Source organism: Malus domestica, chromosome 11 (genome assembly GCF_042453785.1).
Source record: "Malus domestica chromosome 11, GDT2T_hap1".
NCBI classification, from domain to species: Eukaryota; Viridiplantae; Streptophyta; class Magnoliopsida; order Rosales; family Rosaceae; genus Malus; species Malus domestica.
In genome coordinates this window covers 20989079-21009069 of record NC_091671.1, presented here as the reverse complement: position 1 = coordinate 21009069, position 19991 = coordinate 20989079, and the positions used below count along the sequence as shown (strand labels likewise).

The following is a 19991-nucleotide window of genomic DNA, read 5'->3' as shown; positions in this document are numbered from 1 at the left end:
TGTTCTACTAGTCTTAAGCTTCATTTTGGTATATAATTCATGAAATTTGATTGAGAAATGGACGAGAAATGAAGGTTTAAAGAATTTCCCAGTTTTCGGCGCCGGCGATGGTCGCTGGAGTTCTGAGGTAGGGGATGACGGAATATTTCATCAACTTTGACGGAATATTCCTAACGGCGTTGGTTAGTTTAACGAAATATTCCTAACGGGGGTTAAGGGATTCCGTTAGGGTCCCTACGTGTGGGTGGTGCGTGTTGTCGTGCCTTGACCAGCACGTGGCGGCGTGTGAGTGGGCTTTTGGTTTTCAGTATATACTTATATACTTGATATTTTCCCAGAAAACTACGTTTAAATGAAGTATGCCTTGAATTGCCATGCATATAAATTTATATTCTCTATATGAGTTGATATATGATGCATAATATATAATTATGGTGTTGTGGACGCTCAAGTAAGTACCAGGTGAGTTATGTTTGGTTATGTGATGTATCAATGATGTGATATGTGATTGAGAAACATTGAGCTCATAAACCTGCACCCCGGTGTTAATGATTAGCCAGAGATAGGGCACAAGCCTGTATATAATGTCACCTCCCTCATCATATGCTCATATTGGATCCAATTTAGGTGCACAATCCTGTCGTACAGACCATCATAGGTGGTTCCGACTCGTAGGTGACTAGTGATTTATCGTCCAGCTATCATGAGAGAGTAGTGTTGAGCATAACTATATTACACCCAGTCTTGTCGTACAGACCTCTTCTTAGTGGTTTCGACTTATGTGCAGTGTAATGCCGTATAGGTCATGGTAGTGACTCCGGCTAGATTGACTAATGAGCTATGAATTTAGCCGTACAGACTTATGCAGGGGTTCCGGCTAATATATTATTTTCCATGAATTTATTCTCTCCTGAATTACTTATTCTGTTATATCTTGGCATGGCGTACTTACGGTTATGAATATGTGAAGCATGATTTGAATTGAGATATTTACATATATACTTATGCATATGTTTATATTCTATTTCTGGGAAAATTATACATGTTTTACGGCGAGGGGTTAGAACTTTTGAGACATGAAATGGTTTTGTAAAACATTTGTTTTTGCCCACTCACACTTTCTGTTTTGTGCCCCTCCAGGTTTCAGGTAAGCTTGTTGTTGGTGGCGTACGAGGATTTTGACGGTTCTGACATATTAAAATAATTGTAGGACATCTTATGGTACTGTATGATTAGTACTTGTCCTACTGGACTGCACCTAGACTTTCTACGCTCTGATTAGGTGTATTTAAACTTGTATTTCACTCTTAACACTTCCTGTTTATTAGTGCACATTAGTAGCTTCCGGTTTTTATTTATTCGTATATTCTTTATCCTTATTGCTTACGCACTGTGCAAATGGCTACATCACCCTCACGTGACGGCCAGCATGCCTCGATCTCGGTCGGGGTGTGTCACTCGTGATTCATCATTCCTCCACGAGTAGACAATGGTTACACTTACATTATCGTTTAGATTTTTAAAACCCCCCAAACCACCATGAATAGTGTTTTTTATTTGAGTGTAAAAGTAATAAAATTAATAATAATTATTGTAGAAGTGTAAGAAATGTAAAAAAATATATACAATCACTCGTAGTGACAAGCTTTACAACTTTCGTGAAGGGGTCAACTTCGAAATCCGACACTATAATCCATAAACCTTAAATTTGTATTTAATCGTCGATTGTCGTTTAGGCTTTATTCTTTATATTGAATTTCATTTTAAATTTTGCTTTTTTTAAAACATGATCTTCTGGGGGATGTAGGAAGATGAACTGTTCGGATCTTCGATATCACGTCCCGTTATTTACGGTTAATTGAAATATGAGTCGATGTTATATAGTTTGTAGAGACTTTATAAACACCAAGCAATATTTTCACTAACGGTAAAACTCTGAACATAATATCAACGATCTGAACCGTTCATCTTCCTGTATCCTCTAATAGATCATGTTTTCAAAAAATAAAATTTGGTGAGAAAAATTAAGCATAAATGTAAACAACAATCGACGGTTAAATTTTGATCTATGATTTATATGATTATAATGGCACATTTCAAAGTTAAGCCCTTCACGAAAGTTGTAAAGCTTGTCATTACGAGCGTTTATATATTTTTTCTATATTTTTCACACTTCTACATTAATTCAAAAACTATTAAAGACTTTACTTAAACAATAACCATATGATAAATGAGAAGAGAGTGCTAATGTAGAAAGCCTCACTGAAAATATCATCAATATAACTCTTGAAGACAATATATCAAGCCAAAGTTCCAATACCGTTTCCCATAGTGATTGATGAAAATTGAAGAGTTTGATTGTAAGAAAATGTGCAAGGTTCCAAACCTTGAAACATAACTCCCTTAATTTTGCAAATCTTTTGAACATTGGATATTTTGTAATGTTCTAATGTTTATTTTATTTTATTATGCTCTTACTTTGGGTATGTAAATATGTAATACTTGAAAGACAAATGCGTTTTTACGTTTTGAATATAATAATATGGTATGTATATACTTATTTAGTATTATGTTGTTCATTTGATTATTTATTGGTTTAAAATATATTTTCCTTAATTGGTAACGGGTCGGGACATATTACTTGTTAATATTATCAGGTCGATTTTGGGTCGAGTCATTTTACCCGTTTATTTTAACGGGTGTTACACAACACGACCCGTTAAGATATCGGGTATGACACGAAAACGACACGAACACGGGAAACACGACATGAATGCCAGGTCTAAGGGCAAAGCCAAAGAACAAAGGGAAAGGCCACAACTAGGACTAACGCAGTTACAAACCAAAAAAGAGAGCCAATAGTAAAGTGAAACAAGGCCAGCGAACGACACAAGCAATAGCTTTAAGTCACCCTAACTCCCTCCATCAAAGACTCGACTTAATGTGGGCAAGGTAGACCATCCTTGTTCAGAATATGTACAATTGAAGATGAGGGTCTGTCATTCCTTTCATTTGCATCCAAATCCAATTTAACAAGTCATAAAAAGCTATGTTTGATAGATTGTTGATAGGATTTTTACCTGCAAAAGTAGGGGTAAAAACACTTAAAAACACTTGCAAGAGAACAAGGTAATTATAGTATAAACGGCTCAAGCATGATCGTTTCCATAGGGATTGAATGAATAATTTGTATTTAAAACCAACTCTTAATTAATTATTTGAAAGAAAAAAAAAGTTTAGAAAAGGTTGATTTTATGACCTAAAATATTAAAAATGTTGTAGGCCTAATTTACTAATATGTAATTAGGGCTAGGGAGAGAGGGGCCGGCACAAAAATAGATATGTGTTTGTGAGGGTGTGTGTTATATCTAGGGAAGGTTAAATCATTACCCAAATAGGATTACAACTCTAACAAGATAATATCTAACCCTAGGGAATATTCTAAGATATCTAGATACACTAGGATTTACACAATCATATTCCTAATCTAATAGGACTGCAACAAAAAACGAATTTAACTAAAAATAATTAAATAAATTGGCAAAGCAAATAAAAGAAAAAGGAAAGGGATCCTCTTCGGATCCCTTCCTCCTAATCTTAGGGATCCACCAATCCGGACCATTGAAATTTGATCCAACAACTACAAACAGGGGCCCACTTTAAAAGTTATAATAACTTTAGCCGTTGGATTAAATTTCAATGGCCCGGATTGGTGGATCCCTAGGATTAGGAGGAAGGGATCCAGAGAGGATCCCTTTTCCAGAGAAAATAGTTTTGAAAATCAATTTCAGCACTAGGTTCCGCCATCACCTTTACAATCCTACGTAATTCTCTCAATTACTTATGAATTATCCATGCATATTTTGAAGGTTAGGTTTTCCTAATATATATCGTACTTAGAACCTCCAACATAGAATGTATATCTGACATGCAACTTGTCTGGACGTTCGAGTCAAGTATGCACATGAAAGATGTGACAACCCGTCCCCAATTTTACGATTTTATGAATTTTAAAAGCATGAATTGACGAAAATGCTCTAGAGACGAGGGTGTTGACTTTTGTTGACCAGCGTATTGGGAGACGTATGAAACATCCTTTTAACGTTTTCCCGAAGTACTCAACGTTACAAACGTGCGGGCGTATAAAGAATCGAAATTGGAGCTATGGTTAAAATTTTACGAAACATCGAATACCGAGAGAAACGGATAATTCTGTGTTAGAGGTATTGTAATATGTTGCTTTGTGACACATCTAGGGCCCACGCCCTATACCTCCACCACTCCCTCGTGCCTTTTCTTCCCATTTTTCGGATCTCGTCAACTCTCCCTTCTTCTTGGGTCACTTCCCATTTGTCAATCATGCACCCAATCAGATTTCTTCACCCACACTTACACTTAAGCAATCAAAACTCTTCATTTCCTCTCTCTCTTCTTCCTTTTCTCTCTGTAAACCGAGACCTCTCTCTCATTCTCTGCAAACATACTCATACACTTGCTTGATCATCATCAAACTTACCATCTTAACGAATACCAGCCTTCGAACCTGAGACATAATGGAAGCAAAACTTCAACACTTGTACACCAGGTCAGGAAAAAGACCAGCCATTACCTCCATTTGCCATTTTCATGGCAACCTTCCACCATACACAACCAAGGTAACTTTGGAACCCTTGGATCTCAAATCTCTCTAGTTTCAATCCCCTAATGTTGTTCTAGTCGTAATTAGGGGGTTTATGGGTGGTTTAAATTGCAGATCGAATCTCGGGGAAGAGTGTTCCCCGGATTTTGGAAGAAGAAATCGTGGCCGTCGAGCCATATTCAGATCTATTTTTCGTTCATGTTCGGCCTCCGTTGAGCCTTGATTTTGGTATGATCTTGTTCTCCTCATCACAAGCTTCAACTACATAGGTAGAACATTAGAAATGGTTAAGTTTCAAACTAGAAATCAACCTTCAAAGTTGGGATGAAAAATCTTGGTTTCTGGAAATTTTTTACCATGGCCATTTGGCCACTTTCAGGCCAAATTCCTGGACAACATGACTACATTTGAACTTTCTGTGAATATGGATTGATTCATTACATTCCTAGCTTTAATTTGGTCTTTATAGAATTGTTTTTGGTTGAGAATCGAGCTCGTTAGGAGCTCTGGAAGTTGGACCGTCAACCTGCAAAACGCAAGAACTCGTGAGGAAGGCGAGTACAGCTGTACTCGCAGGTGTGTGGGCGAGCATGGTCTCACGTGGGTCATCAGAGCGTGGGGCACATGGCGGTGTGTCCGGCCTATGGCCAGCGTGTGGTCGACATGTGTGGGTCCGTGACATCGAGTAGATCGATTTCGTATATTCAAACCCTATGTTTGAGCAATATACGGAGGCTTTATATAAGTGTCCGTATATGTGTTATTAAACTAATTGAATTAGTTCCATAAACGTTTTAAATGAATTATGCATGTTATGCCATGATTTTTATATTTCAAAATCCTATATTATGTTTTGGGTTTTTACTCAATATCATGGCATACCCATATGCATTTTACATGCACATGATTGTTGTGAACGGTTTGAAATGCTAAGGTGAGCGCGGGACGTGTAAGTAAGTTTAGGTAAGGTTATGTGATTGATTTAATGATTAAGACTTATTGGCATGCATGTCTATAGTCTGCTCATCATTGCTACACCCCTGGTGAGTGCTCAACCCGAGGCCAGGCTAGCCTTCACGTGTATGTTCACACCTCGGCACCGCACACTCGCCTTGGATCTAAGTAGGTGTTAGCTTGTCGTACAGACCACAATAGGTGGTTCAGACTCGATGGTAACTGCGCCTAGTGTAATCTTCACGTGATCGTAGCACTATAGTGTTATTATCACACCTAGCTTGTCGTACAGACTGCACTAGGCAGTTCCGACTCGATGTGTTAGCATAGACGGATGAGCTATAGGTGCAGTCGTACAAGTCACATTAGGTGACTCCGACTGACATGTTAGTATAGATTACAGCACATAATCATATCTATATTGTTGTTGAGAATATCTGTTGTGGCATACTTTTAGACTTACATTTGGCATGCACTTGATTTTCATACTTATATAGTATGTTTTACGGAAACTATACTTGTTTTACAACGAGGGGTTACTATGTTCGAAGATAAAGGTTTTTCTTACAAATGTTGTTTTGTTGACCCACTCAACTTTGTTTTTCACCCATCCAGGTTTAGTAGATGTGTTTACGTGTAAACAAGGATTCTGGCAAATCTTAGAAGATGGTTATCTTCATTGGTATAACCCTCATCCTATTTACTATACTGTCTTATGCTCTGACATCACGTGTGAAATGAGTTCAATCCTGCTCACTCACGCACTCTTTTGATTAGGCACTTTTAGGTTTAAATTTATTCACATCTTTTTTCCACTACACTACACTTTATGGCTTCGTCATCATCCAGGTGTTGGCCAGCACAACTCGATTCAGAGTCTAAGTGGACATTCCGGGTCGGGGTGTGTCAAAAGACTTATTAAGTTCTGTGAAAACTCTTTGAAAAACCATGCAACCTTTAAGACGTGGTGTTCATCCTAAGTGAAATTATAATTATTAACCACAAGAAGCCAACGCCAATTTCAAGGAACCTTCCGACTGAAATTGCATCAAATCACTTTTCAAAATATCCTAATAGTTGTGAATCACTAAACCCCAGTTTGGGGTTGAGGTGATTTAAAAAAAAAAGGTGCGATGAAGCTTTTTTTTCAAAGTTTCAGATGAAAAAAAGCTAAAAATGGGAAGCTGCAAAAAGCAGCTTCAGAAAACAGCTTCTTGTCAAAACACGGAGCTACAATAATTATTTTAATGAAATTTTCAAATTGCCAATGTTTCCCTCGTTTCTCTCTGCCTTCTCTCTTGCACGCCCTCCTGAAATCACAGAACATTCACGCCCTCTTCTCTCTCGCATGCCCTCCTGAAATTGCAGAACATTCAACACGCCCTCTTCTCCTCTGTTGCCTGCAGCTGCACCTCTTCTCCTTCTCCTCTTTTTCCTCTATCTCCGTCGGTCCCAGCGCCAGCTGTCGCCTTCCCTCATTCCTCTGGTAAGCTTCTTTTCTCTAAAATGTTGTTATTTATTTGTTTGGATTTTTTAATTTGGGGATGGGGAGAGTGAAAGAGGGGTGGGAAGAGTGAAGGGATGAGTGTATGGGTGTCGGGAAAACTAGGGATGGAGAAAACAATTGGGGAAAAAATTGGGGAAAAAATTAGGGTTTGTGGAGGAAACAAGAAAATTTGAGAGAAAAGAAAAAATGATTACTTCTCTATTCATGTTCCCTGAATCTTGTTTTGGATTAAAGAGTTATTTGTGTTTTTGTTGTGCTTGGCTGGGGAGAATGTGTATGCTATATGTGAATGTTTAGATTCGATGAACACCCATATAATAAACACTTAAAATTAAATTGCGTAAGTTTTAGGGCTAATTAACATGTTCTTATCATTCATCACCAATTCTGATATGAAATATATCATGGACTCGGAGACTTGAATTTTGGTCTTTTGTCTGCCATTAATGGTAGATATTCCTCATCTCATTCCAAACACTCTTTTTGTAACAGTGTAGAGTGCTCTGTGTTCAAATTATTTGGTGAAATTTGCATCTGGGTTTTGATTGGATTTGTGGGTTTGCGGTTTTTTATTCAATTGGGTTTCTTGTTTGCTATTTTCTGTTAATTTTTTGGGGTTTTACTGTTTTGTTTCGAGTGATTTTTCAATTTTTGTTCAATTGGGGTTTTTGTTTGATTGCAGAGTAGAAAATCATTGGGAGAGTTGAATGAGTATTTGGAATTGAAGAGGGTCTCACAGGCTCTCTATTTCTATTCTTCTGTAGACATCGAAATTTCGGTGAAATAAATACAAAAACAACAACAAAGCCTTTTCCCACTAAGTGGGGTCGGCTATATGAATCCTAGAACGCAATTGCGCTCGGTTTTGCACATGTCCAAACCCATTTTGTGTACGTGTTGATGCTTCACCGCCCAACATTCTGTGCCATACATCATCGTCGGCCTTATTGCCATCCTATAAAATTTTCCCTTAAGCTTCAATGGCCTATGACAGTCACACAACACGCCGGATGCACTCTTCCACTTCATCCATCCAGCTTGTATTCTATGGTTGAGATCTCCATCTAATTCTCCGTTCTTTTGCAAGATAGATCCTAGGTAGCGAAAACGGTCGCTCTTTGGTATTACCTGATCTCCGATCCTCGCCCCTAACTCATTTTGGCCTCCATTTGCACTGAGTTTGCACTCCATATATTCTGTCTTTGATCGGCTTAGGCGAAGACCTTTAGATTCCAACACTTCTCTCCAAAGGTTAAGCTTCGCATTTACCCCTCCTGAGTTTCATCTATCAACACTATATCATTTGCGAGAAGCATACACCAAGGAATATCATCTTGAATATGTCTTGTTAACTCATCCATTACCAACGCAAAAGGGTAAGGACTTAAGGATTGTTGATGCACAAAATCAGTGAGGACTTTGGTACAACAGAAAGTATTAAGTTATTGCTCTGGTCATTAGTGTGGATAAGTATGTAAAAGGATAAAGACAGGAAAGCAAACATAATTGTGAAGGGTTTACACAAGTACATAGGTTCAAGCTCTCCTTTAGTGAGTACAAATGACATTAGGAAATATTGTGGGAGAATGATCTCGTAATCACGAAACTTCTAAGTACCGAAGTGTGGTATCGTCTTCACTTGCCTTATCTGTCTCATAGGTAGATGTGGCATCTTCTCTGGAAGTACTCTTCCTCCATCCAGGGGTGGTATCTTTAACTGGTGGAGATGCACAAGGTAATGTATCAATTTCACTTGAAGCTTACTTGTAGTTTCAGGCTTGGTCAAGCGCGATACAAAACATGTAGTAGGAGTCCCCCAAGTCGCCGAGCTAAGGGATCTGCTGAAAGAGGTGACAGATAAGGTAAGCAATTAGAGCTCCAAGCAATCAGTCCCAGATCAGAAGTTTGATTTCGAGTTCCGGCTGATTGTTCTCATTCTCCCTATCTTGCAGGCAGCATGAAGGATAAAGAGAAGAAAAGGAGAATAGATGATATGAGATACTTTTGCTTTTGAAGAAGTAACTTTCCACAGGCTTATTCTTGAACTAGGCTGGAGGGTTTTCTAGTTTCCTCCAGAGTATAAGGCCGACTGAAGAATTTGAGGGTCAAAACAAGTCCATCAAATCTAGAGTACGTTCGACCCTGCTGATATGGGATATTTTTGTTGTTGACAAAGTAGTGGATGTATCGGCACGCGTTCTGTTACGCTTGTCTCCACATGATTCCTTGTATCCTTCTTACTTTCCCTATTGGTTCCTCAGGCAGATGTGGTATCTTCTCTAGAAGCATAAGATGTTGAAGATGAGTACTCAAGAGCAATGCCAGGTAAGTAATCAGGTAAGGGGTTCCAGGCAGTCAGTTCCTAACTGGAAGCTTGATTCCAAGTGCTGACTGATTGCTCTCTTTCTTCTTGTCTTGTAGGTAAGAATAAGGCCAAAGGAAAAGACAGGGAAAAAGCATGATATGGGATACTTTTCCTTTTAACCCTGATGATATGAGATATTCTTGCTCTGGTGTAGCTTGTTTGCAGAGGTATTATCGGGGTGAAAGAAAGCTGAGTATTTCGAGAGGCTTCGTTGGAAGTGCCCTCTCAGATATGAGGAAGGGTTAAGCATTTTTGTAGGTCTGCCTGTCCGTTGAGGATGGAGGTCGACATATATAGGAGTCTCCCTAACAACAAGTAGTAATGCTATTCATTTACCCTGTTTGGTCATAGCACGGTAGTGGGAGCTGCCAGCTTCACGTGTGTCAGAGCACTTTGAAAAAGTGGTCTGTGGTATCTGGAAAGCTGATGTTGCGTGTGAAGATTACAGACAAGCTTTATCCAAGGAGATCTGGCTCTCGAAGTTGAGAAAACGGTGCCTCTTCGGTTTTCGAACAAGTAATCCTGTCGGGGATCTGGCTCTCGAAATTCGGAGAATGGTGCCTCTTCGATTTTTGAGAGAGTAATCCTGCTGGGAGTCTGGCTCTCGAGATTCGGAGAGTGGTGTCTCTTCGATTTTTGAGAAATTAATCATGTTGGGAGTCTGGCTCTCGAGATTCGGAGAACGGTGCCTCTTCGATTTTGGAGCAAGCAATCTTGTTGGGAGTGTTTTCTCGAATGTGAGTAAAGGTAGGGCATGTTTGCTAGTCTACCTTGCCACGGAGCACAGAGGTTGACACACAGGGACTTTCCAATTATCCAGCAGTGGTGCTGTTCCTTTACCCTTGTGGGTAATAATATGATAGCTAGACCTCCAAAATTTATGTGTCTAAACTTTGTTAGTGCTGTTTCTTTGCTATTCTTTTACCCTTCTTGGTCATAGCGATGTAGTGGGAGCTGCAAGCTTCACGTGTCTAAACTTTGTCAGAGATCTTTGGCAAAGTTATCTGTGGTACCCCTGAGCTGATGGTGCGTGTGAAAAGTGGATGATTGAACAGTAAGATTCACATGCTTTCTACTTCACCAGAAATCTTCAACAGAGTGCCCGTAATTTCAGCAAAGCTAAGTGTGCATTTGACAGGTGCTGACAAGGCTGAAAAAAGCAGGTGCCTTTTCGATTTCTAAGATCGGCCCTCATGGTCTCTGAGCAGCCCAGCTTTTGAGAAAGCAAGCCTCTTCGATTTCTGAGATCGGTCTTCGTGGTCTTTGAGCAGCTTAGCATTTGAGAAAGCAAACGCCTCTTCGATTTCTAAGATCGGCCCTCGTGGTTTCTGAGCAGCCCATCTTTTGAGAAAGCAAACGCCTCTTCGATTTCTGGGCAGACGCCTCTTCGATTTCTAAAGCTCCGTCGAGTGCAGATTGTTATAGAGGCTGGCATTAAGTTTCAAAACACACTTGAATCTTCACCAGTAGAAGCTCCCTTCTTGCACTTCTAAGATCTTGATTTGTCCGACCTCTTCTCTCTTCAACACCTTTGAAAATATCTGGCCCCTCCGACCATGGTTTTGACTTGAACCTTGTTGAAGAGGCAGCCACGCCTTCTCCAGACAACATATGGCGCCCATCCTTCTTATCCCTTACTAGTCCTCTTACCGTTGGGGATTCCGTGATGAAGAATGATATGACCGCTGCGGTGGTGGCTAGGAACCTTCTCACTCCCAAATATAACAGACTACTTTCCAAACGGTCTGATGAATTGGCTGTTAAGGATTCTCTGGCTTTGAGTATTCAGTGTGCAGGTTCTGTGTCTAATATGGCCCAACGCCTATTTGCTCGAACCCGCCAAGTTGAATCATTGGCGGCTGAAGTGATGAGTCTCAAACAGGAGATTAGAGGGCTCAAGCATGAGAATAAACAGTTGCACCGGCTCGCACATAACTATGCTACAAACATGAAGAGGAAGCTTGACTAGATGAAGGAATCTGATGGTCAGGTTTTACTTGATCATCAGCGGTTTGTGGGTTTGTTTCAAATGCATTTATTGCCTTCGTCTTCTGAAGCTGTACCGCATAATGAAGCTCCAAATGATCAACCTCCGATGCCTCCTCCTTCTAGGGTTCTGTCCAGTACTGAGGCTCCGAATGATCCCCCTCCGATGCCTTCTCTTTCTGGGGCTCTACCGACTGCTAAGACTTCTCATAAGCAACCTTTGTGAAGGCTCCCTCTTGTTTGTTTATTTTGACTCATGTATATGTACATATTTGTAACTTATCAGAGATATCAATAAATAAGCTTTGCTTTATTTCCAACGTATTGTATTAAATACACCAAAGCCTTATTCACTGAGTGGGGTCGGCTATATGAATCTTAGAACGCCATTGTGCTCGGTCATGTGTCATGTCCTCCATTAGATCCAAATACTCTAAGTATTTTCTTATAGTCTCTTCCAAAGTTTTCCTAGGTCTTCCTCTACCCCTTCGGCCTTGAACCTCTGTCCCATAGTCGCATCTTCTAACCGGAGCGTTAGTAGGCCTTCTTTGCACATGTCCAAACCACCGTAACCGATTTTCTCTCAACTTTCCTACAATTTCGGCTACTCCTACTTTACCTCGGATATCCTCATTCCTAATCTTATCCTTTCTCGTGTGCCCACACATCCAACGAAGCATCCTCATCTCCGCTACACCCATTTTGTGTACGTGTTGATGCTTCACCGCCCAACATTCTGTGCCATACAGCATCGCTGGCCTTATTGCCGTCCTATAAAATTTTCCCTTGAGCTTCAGTGGCATACGGCGGTCACACAACACGCCGGATGCACTCTTCCACTTCATTCATCCAGCTTGTATTCTATGGTTAAGATCTCCATCTAATTCTCCGTTTTTTTGCAAAATAGATCTTAAGTAGCGAAAACGATCGCTCTTTGGTATTTCCTGATCTCCGATCCTCACCCCTAACTCATTTTGGCCTCCATTTGCACTGAACTTGCACTCCATATATTCTGTCTTTAATCGGCTTAGGCGAAGACCTTTAGATTCCAACACTTCTCTCCAAAGGTTAAGCTTCGCATTTACCTCTTCCTGAGTTTCATCTATCAACACTATATCGTCTGCGAAAAGCATACACCAAGGAATATCATCTTGAATATGTCCTGTTAACTCATCCATTACCAACGCAAAAAGGTAAGGACTTAAGGATGAGCCTTGATGTAATCCTACAGTTATGGGAAAGCTTTCGGTTTGTCCTTCATAAGTTCTTACGGCAGTCTTTGCTCCTTCATACATATCCTTTATAGCTTGGATATATGCTACTCGTACTCCTTTCTTCTCTAAAATCCTCCAAAGAATGTCTATTGGGTCCCTATCATACGCTTTTTCCAAATCTATAAAGGCCATGTGTAAATCCTTTTTCCCATCTCTATATCTTTCCATCAATCTTCGTAAGAGATAGATTGCCTCCATGGTTGAGCGCCCTGGCATGAACCCGAATTGGTTATCCGAAACCCGTGTCTCTTGCCTCAATCTATGCTCAATGACTCTCTCCCAGAGCTTCATTGTATGACTCATTAGCTTAATACCCATATAGTTCATGCAATTTTGTACGTCGCCCTTATTCTTGTAGATAGGCACCAAAGTGCTCTTTCGCCACTCATTTGGCATCTTCTTCGTTTTCAAAATCCTATTGAAAAGGTCAGTGAGCCATGCTATATCTGTCTCTCCCAAGACTTTCCACACTTCGATCGGTATATCGTCTGGGTCCACTGCTTTTCTATGCTTCATCTTCTTCAAAGCTACAACCACTTCTTCTTTCCTGATTCGACGATAAAAGGAGTAGTTTCTACACTCTTCTGAGTTACTCAACTCCCCTAAAGAAGTACTCCTTTCATGTCCTTCATTGAAAAGATTATGAAAATAACCTCTCCATCTGTCTTTGACCGCGTTCTTTGTAGCAAGAACATTTCCATCCTCATCCTTGATGCACCTCACTTGGTTTAGGTCTCTTGTATTCTTTTCCCTTGCTCTAGCTAGTTTATAGATATCCAACTCTCCTTCTTTGGTATCTAGTCGCTTATACATATCGTCATAAGCCGCTAACTTAGCTTCTCTCACAGCTTTCTTCGCCTCTTGCTTCGCTTTTCTATACCTTTCACCATTTTCATCGGTCCTGTCCTTGTATAAGGCTTTACAACATTCCTTCTTAGCCTTCACCTTTGTTTGTACCTCCTCATTCCACCACCAAGATTCCTTTTGGTATGGAGCAAAGCCCTTGGACTCTCCTAATACATCTTTTGCTACTTTTCGGATACAACTAGCCATGGAATCCCACCTTTGGCTAGCTTCCCCCTCTCTATCCCACCCATACTGGGTGATTACTTTCTCTTTGAAAATGACTTGTTTTTCTCCTTTTAGATTCCACCATCTAGTCCTTGGGCACTTCCAAGTCTTGTTCTTTTTTCTCACTCTTTTGATATGTACATCCATCACCAACAAGCGATGTTGATTAGCCAAGCTCTCTCCCGGTATAACTTTGCAATCCTTACAAGTTATACGATCCCCTTTCCTCTTTAGAAGAAAATTTATTTGTGTTTTTGACGATCCACTCTTGTAGGTGATCACATGTTCTTCTCTCTTATTAAAGAAGGTGTTGGCTAAGAAGAGATCATATGCCATTGCAAAATCCAAGATAGCTTCCCCATCCTCGTTTCTCTCCCTAAAACCATGGCCACCATGAAAACCTCCATAGTTGCCTGTCTCTCTGCCCACGTGTCTATTTAAATCTCCTCCTATAAATAACTTCTCCGTCTGGGCAATTCCTTGCACCAAGTCTCCAAGGTCTTCCCAAAATTTCTCCTTCGAACTCGTATCCAACCCTACTTGAGGTGCGTACGCACTAATCACATTGATGAGTTCTTGTCCTATTACAATCTTGATTGCCATGATTCTATCTCCTACCCTTTTGACATCTACAATATCTTGTGTCAAGGTCTTGTCCACGATGATGCCAACACCGTTTCTCGTTCTATTTGTGCCCGAATACCAAAGTTTAAACCCTGAGTTTTCTAGATCCTTTGCCTTAAGTCCAACCCATTTAGTTTCTTGTAGGCACATAATATTTATCCTTATCCTCACCATAACTTCCACTACTTCCATAGATTTTCCCGTTAAGGTTCCTATATTCCACGTTCCTAAACACATTCTGCTCTCTTGAACTCTACCCTTCTGTCCTAACTTCTTCACCCTCCCTCATCCAATAGAATCAAAGTACTTCTTTTGTGTGTCATGTGTAAAGTTGATAGGAGCATATGCTCCCAAACAACTTTGAGTGGAGTCGTTCGAAAAGAAGTTTCTATGGCCCCCTTGCTCATTTAACACTGCATCCGGGTGCCGATGGAGATACAGCGACCCTTACTCACTTATCACTGTGCTCGGGCCACACAGCGCGCCACTTACGGGTGACGCCCTAGCTTTAGTGCGATTTCGTTCTGGATTCATTTTCATAAGGATTCGACGTAACTATGGAGTGCCGGCTGTCGACTACCTGACGCCCTCCCCCTCCTCCTTTACCCGGGCTTGGGACCGGCAATGTAAGATAAACTTACACAGCCGGAGTTTTCGGTGAAATAAATGTAGATCAAAAATTAAAATTCCAACGTTCACCTGTCACATAAATTTTACACGTAGCATGTAACTCAACGAAAAATCGAAAATCATTAGAAAAGTCATCAAGTAGGACATGTTTCAACACCTGGCAGAAATGATTTATTTCATCTGATTATTTAAACCCAAAAATCAAGTTTTGAAATTCTATAAATAGGAAGCCAAGGCATTCATTTTGAGGGACCAATTCACATCACACCAAAGCCTTGAAGCTTTGAAACTCCAAAGCTCCCAAGCAAATCCTGAAGGATCAAGAAAGCTCTCTTCGTTCTTCGTCAAATCCTCATTCAAGATCAAGCGCTAACGGCCCTTAAAGAACTTCCACCAATTCAAGATCAATCCCCGACGACCCTTGAAGAAAGTGTTCATTGTTCATCATTCGTTCATCCTAAGATCAAGCCCCAACGACCATTTGGATCAACAACATCAACAAATCCACACCCGTTCTTCAAGATCAAGCCCAAAAGCCCTTGAAGATCCATTCATCCCCGTTCTTTAAGATCAAGCCCAAAAGCTCTTGAAGATCCATTAATCCATCAACCTTCGAGATCAATCCCCGAAGGCCCTTGAAGAAACTTCCCTCAACCTTCAAGATTAAGCCCCTAAGGCCCTTGAAGAAACTTCCAATCGTTCATCTAAGATCAAGCCTCGACGGCCCTTGGATCAACAAAATATCCACAAGTCTACATCTTACGAAGATCGAATCAGAGGCTAAATTTGTAGAAGAGATTGTAACCCCCAAATCATTAATACAAAATATTATTTTGTACATGTGTTCTTGTCTCTTTTGTTTCAGGAATTTCCTTGTTTACATCTTCCTTTTAGGAAATGTTTAGATTAATTTTTCTTAGGACAATTGGTGTGATGTTACCATTTGAGATCTGCCACTTTGCTTAGAGGCTAATGCTTTTGACTTGCTCTTTAATTTGGATAGAAAGAAGCAATTTTTAACATCTGGGTGTTGTTTAATTTTGATTTGGAAGATAACCCAGTTGCTAGTTGGACTTGATAATTGCTGTGAATTTTCCTTTTGGATAAAAATAGGCAATGGCATCTGGGTTTTCTTCTATTTTTGATTTGGAAGTTACCCACTTCCTAGTTAACTGGATAATTGTTATAAATTTTCATCTTTGATTGCTTAAATTTTATTGATATTTAGCAGAAAACTTCTATTCTGCCATGGAAAGTCATTGTTTAGCTTGATTAACTGATTTTCTTTCCTTTTCGTTTTTTGCTCCCCTAGAATTTATTCGATAATCAATTTGATCAATAAAAATGTTGATTTTGTTATGGTTGTGCCTCCTTGATGCAGGGTGGTTGTGTATGGTTGAGCTTGAAAATTCTTGGAGGCTGGTGATGACGGATTCACTTTCGTGGGATTCGCCGGAAGGGGGCGGCTTGTCCATGGTTGAGAAGTTGCGTATGAGGTGTTCTAGAGAGAAAAAAAAGTCGATAAAAATATGGGGGTTGGTGGTCAATGTTCAGTGGTGTTCATGTAAGATACGATACAGAGGAACATTTGATACAAATACGAGTATAGTTTTCTGATAAGAAATAATGATTGTACATACTAATACAAGTCGCAATGATGTGTCTTTCTTCTAAAATATTGCACCTTGTTTACGTATCTACTACAATCTACTTTCCTTTCGATTTCCTTTCTACAAATCTTCATACAAATTGGTGCAGAAACATACATGATTAAATGATGACTTGTTAGAAATTCCAAACGTCCGGTTAAAGAATTAAGGTTGGGTCGAAAACCAAAAGAACAAAGTATATTAAGTAATTGACCTTTATTGGTCAAACAATTAAATTACTAGCATATTTAGTATTATGCCATTTTTGGTCATTTTATACAGTCATAGTTATTTTACATAAAAATTTACCAAACACTGTAACACTGCTTTTTTTTCCAAAAGCACTTTTACAAAAAAGTTTACCAAACACTCTGCTGCTTTATTTCACAGCTGCTCAACACAGCCGAAACAACTTTTTTTGAAAGCACATCAATACCAAACCAGCTCTAAGACACTTAGATAGTTTAATTATGGTGATTAATAATTCAAAACATATGCATGCATAATATCATTAGTAAATTGAAAAGAAACTACATATTCTTACTAAGACTTGTGGCCTAACCCGAGTAAAAGAGGCTAGTTACGAACAATCATAAAACAAAATATTATTAAGAATAGAGATAGAAAACACCTAGAAAATAAACTTCAACCATCAAAGTTATCTAAGTTGGATTCTCCATAGTAGTGCGTTCCCAACCCTAATGGCTAAATAACCTTATTTATACTACTACAAAATAAAACCCTACCTAGAAAAGGTCTTAGAATAAAACTAGAAAACAAAACAAATTAAGATAAATTAGGAAACAATCTTCTAGTCAAACATAGAGAAATCCGCCATCTAACAAATGGGCCATGATAGCTTGTTTTAAAAATTAGAACAATCTGAACACATATCTAGAAGGGGCCAATCCAAAATAGACCAGGGCTCCAAAACTTGCAATCGAGCCCAAAATGTCACTTTTCCAGTACCGTGCACTGCTCCTTAATTCTATCGCCAGAAAATAACCACTTGGTGGAAAATATGATATTTTGACACAAAGGAAGTCGAAAGTCCTCCACTTAGAATTACTTCAAAATTCATTTAATCACACTTTTCCCTAGAGGAAGTCGAAAGCCCTATGTTGAAAATACAATTCAAAGTATCAAAATTATTCGAAAATAATAACCAAAATAAACTAGGATTAGAGTAAAATATGTAATATAATATGGACTCATCAATTGTAATCACATATCAAGTCAGATACAAACTTGATACAGAAAAATGAGTTTGAAGATTTCTATAAGATTAGTTTACTCTAGATAAGTCATTTGAAATATAATTTAGTAATCCTCAATCTGCGTTCAAAACCAGAATAATATTACTTGTGGAGCTAGTTAGTTTGTAATCCATTCACACCACCCCTGTAACTATTATATAATCGTACCTGTAATTCTTTGATTCTATCAGCTTTCCCTACTGGATCTGTCTCAGCATACACCTTATCAATGGCAACCTCCTTCCCAATGGCTGCCGCTGTAGCCAAGTTATCGCCAGTAACCATGATGCTTGTAATGTTCGTCGAGTGAAGAACTCCTCCATTAAGTAATTGGAGAAGAGCACAGCATTGCCTACTACGGGTTTCCCAACCGTCCGAGTCCTGTTTTATCAAAAACAACCGTTTTCACCTGCAGGGATCAAACACGTCCGTAAACGTCCGGACACCAACAAAGTGTCAAATGCTAAGAAACGCATCAACCTTCATGACTTAGGTACCGTTTCTTCAGCTTCTAATTTTGGAAAGAACAAAAACCCCAAAAAGAACGAAACAATTATTAGCCTTGTTAAAAAAAAGGAGTTAGGGTAAAGAGAACTCTCCTTCAGTGAGAGCTGTCATCTACAAGAAATGGTGACATGGACAAGCTGCATACAGCCATCAATCGTCCAGAACCAAGGGGTCATATGAAACAGATTCCAACTATGAAATAAATCAAATAATAGTTGCATGTTCAATCCCAATATGTAGAAAGAACATCCTCCATACCCAATGACATAGATTGCGTTTAGGTTTATGTCTAGAGCCTAAACATTGATCGAACCGAGGCAGAGCGTATTACTGGTCAGGAATGAAGTGCATAACTGGTTATAATACCGAACACCAACATAATCTATGCTAGCATAGGTGATCAGACCAGACCAGTACGAGGAGAGCAACTGCATAACGAAGGAAAGACAAGAAAAACAACTACACTTGCACCCTCAAGACATATATAGATGGTATCTAATCAGTAAATGTTTTTTCCCAATCCCAAAACAAACAGGTTTTCAACGTCCTCGGAAGGAAAAGTAAGTGGGAACAAGCATAATGAAGCAACTAAACATACCAGCAAAAAGAACATGAAAATAAAACGCATGAAAACCAGATTTTATATTAAAAAGGGAAGGAGTGAGAGTAATAAGAGTAACCGAGAAGATGAGGAATGAGACTAGCATCAGAAGAACCGTTGCAGGAATACAAGGAGAGAGAGCTGTGAACGAGCGGGTAAACCAGCGTGTTGTCTCAGCAATCGACAGAGGAATCCCCAAGAATGTAGAATGCAGGGGGCGCATTTGGGTGGTCATTCTGCACTGTCGAAACCTCTGGCAATCTCCCGTGAGCTATAACGACGAAACCCATCACCGAAAGGGCAAGAAGATGAACCAGAATTGACTCTTTTGGCAAATTTGCGCTAGCCAACCCTGTCATCTTTGCTTTGTTTCTTGTGCTCAATGTCTTGCTGATCTTCTGCGCTGCTTAAATTCTTGAATTGAATTGAATTGTTGCCTCTGTAAAAATCTATAAGTTGAGTTGAGAAAACGACTGTTGGTGGTGTGTAGGTGGAAAGGGATAAGCAAATGAGGGATTGGTTTGGCGATAGGCATGAAAAAAATGCCCAGTGAAAAGGGAGGTCGGCTGCTACCCAAGTTTTTCAGCTGCAGGCACTGGGTTTGGATTTTTTGTCAAAATTTTTCTTTTGACTTATTTATTTTTTTTTTATTTTTGTCCAATATACATCGTTCTTAGTTGTTTTAAAAAAAATATGTATTGTTTTTTTACGAATGATATTATCTACACTGAAGAGATGGGGGAGGGGGTTAAGTCTCCCAATAGGTTAGGAGTAATGTGGTTTAAATCCGTCCTTAATGAGAATCGAATCTAAGATCTTTCACTTACAAGTGAAACGAAATACAATAGTATTTTTTTTTAGTACATCAATATTTTTTACACTAAGGGGAGGGGGTTCAGATAAGCCACACAATGAGCAACCTAATTTT

General features: G+C 39.4%; 2 long non-coding RNA genes across 2 annotated transcripts; one reads left to right on the top strand and one right to left on the bottom strand.

Annotated features, from left to right (window-relative positions):
• The first annotated feature begins 4451 nt into the window (after window positions 1-4451).
• Window positions 4452-16750, top strand: LOC139189111 (uncharacterized). Its single transcript, XR_011572640.1, has 2 exons — window positions 4452-4655; window positions 16432-16750. It is a non-coding gene; the product is annotated as an uncharacterized lncRNA (long non-coding RNA).
• A 150-nt stretch (window positions 16751-16900) lies between these two features.
• Window positions 16901-19660, bottom strand: LOC114819581 (uncharacterized). The gene is made up of 2 exons (XR_003766873.2): window positions 19143-19660; window positions 16901-18364 (listed from the first exon to the last, which is right to left on the bottom strand). It is a non-coding gene; the product is annotated as an uncharacterized lncRNA (long non-coding RNA).
• Between the last annotated feature and the right edge of the window lie 331 nt (window positions 19661-19991).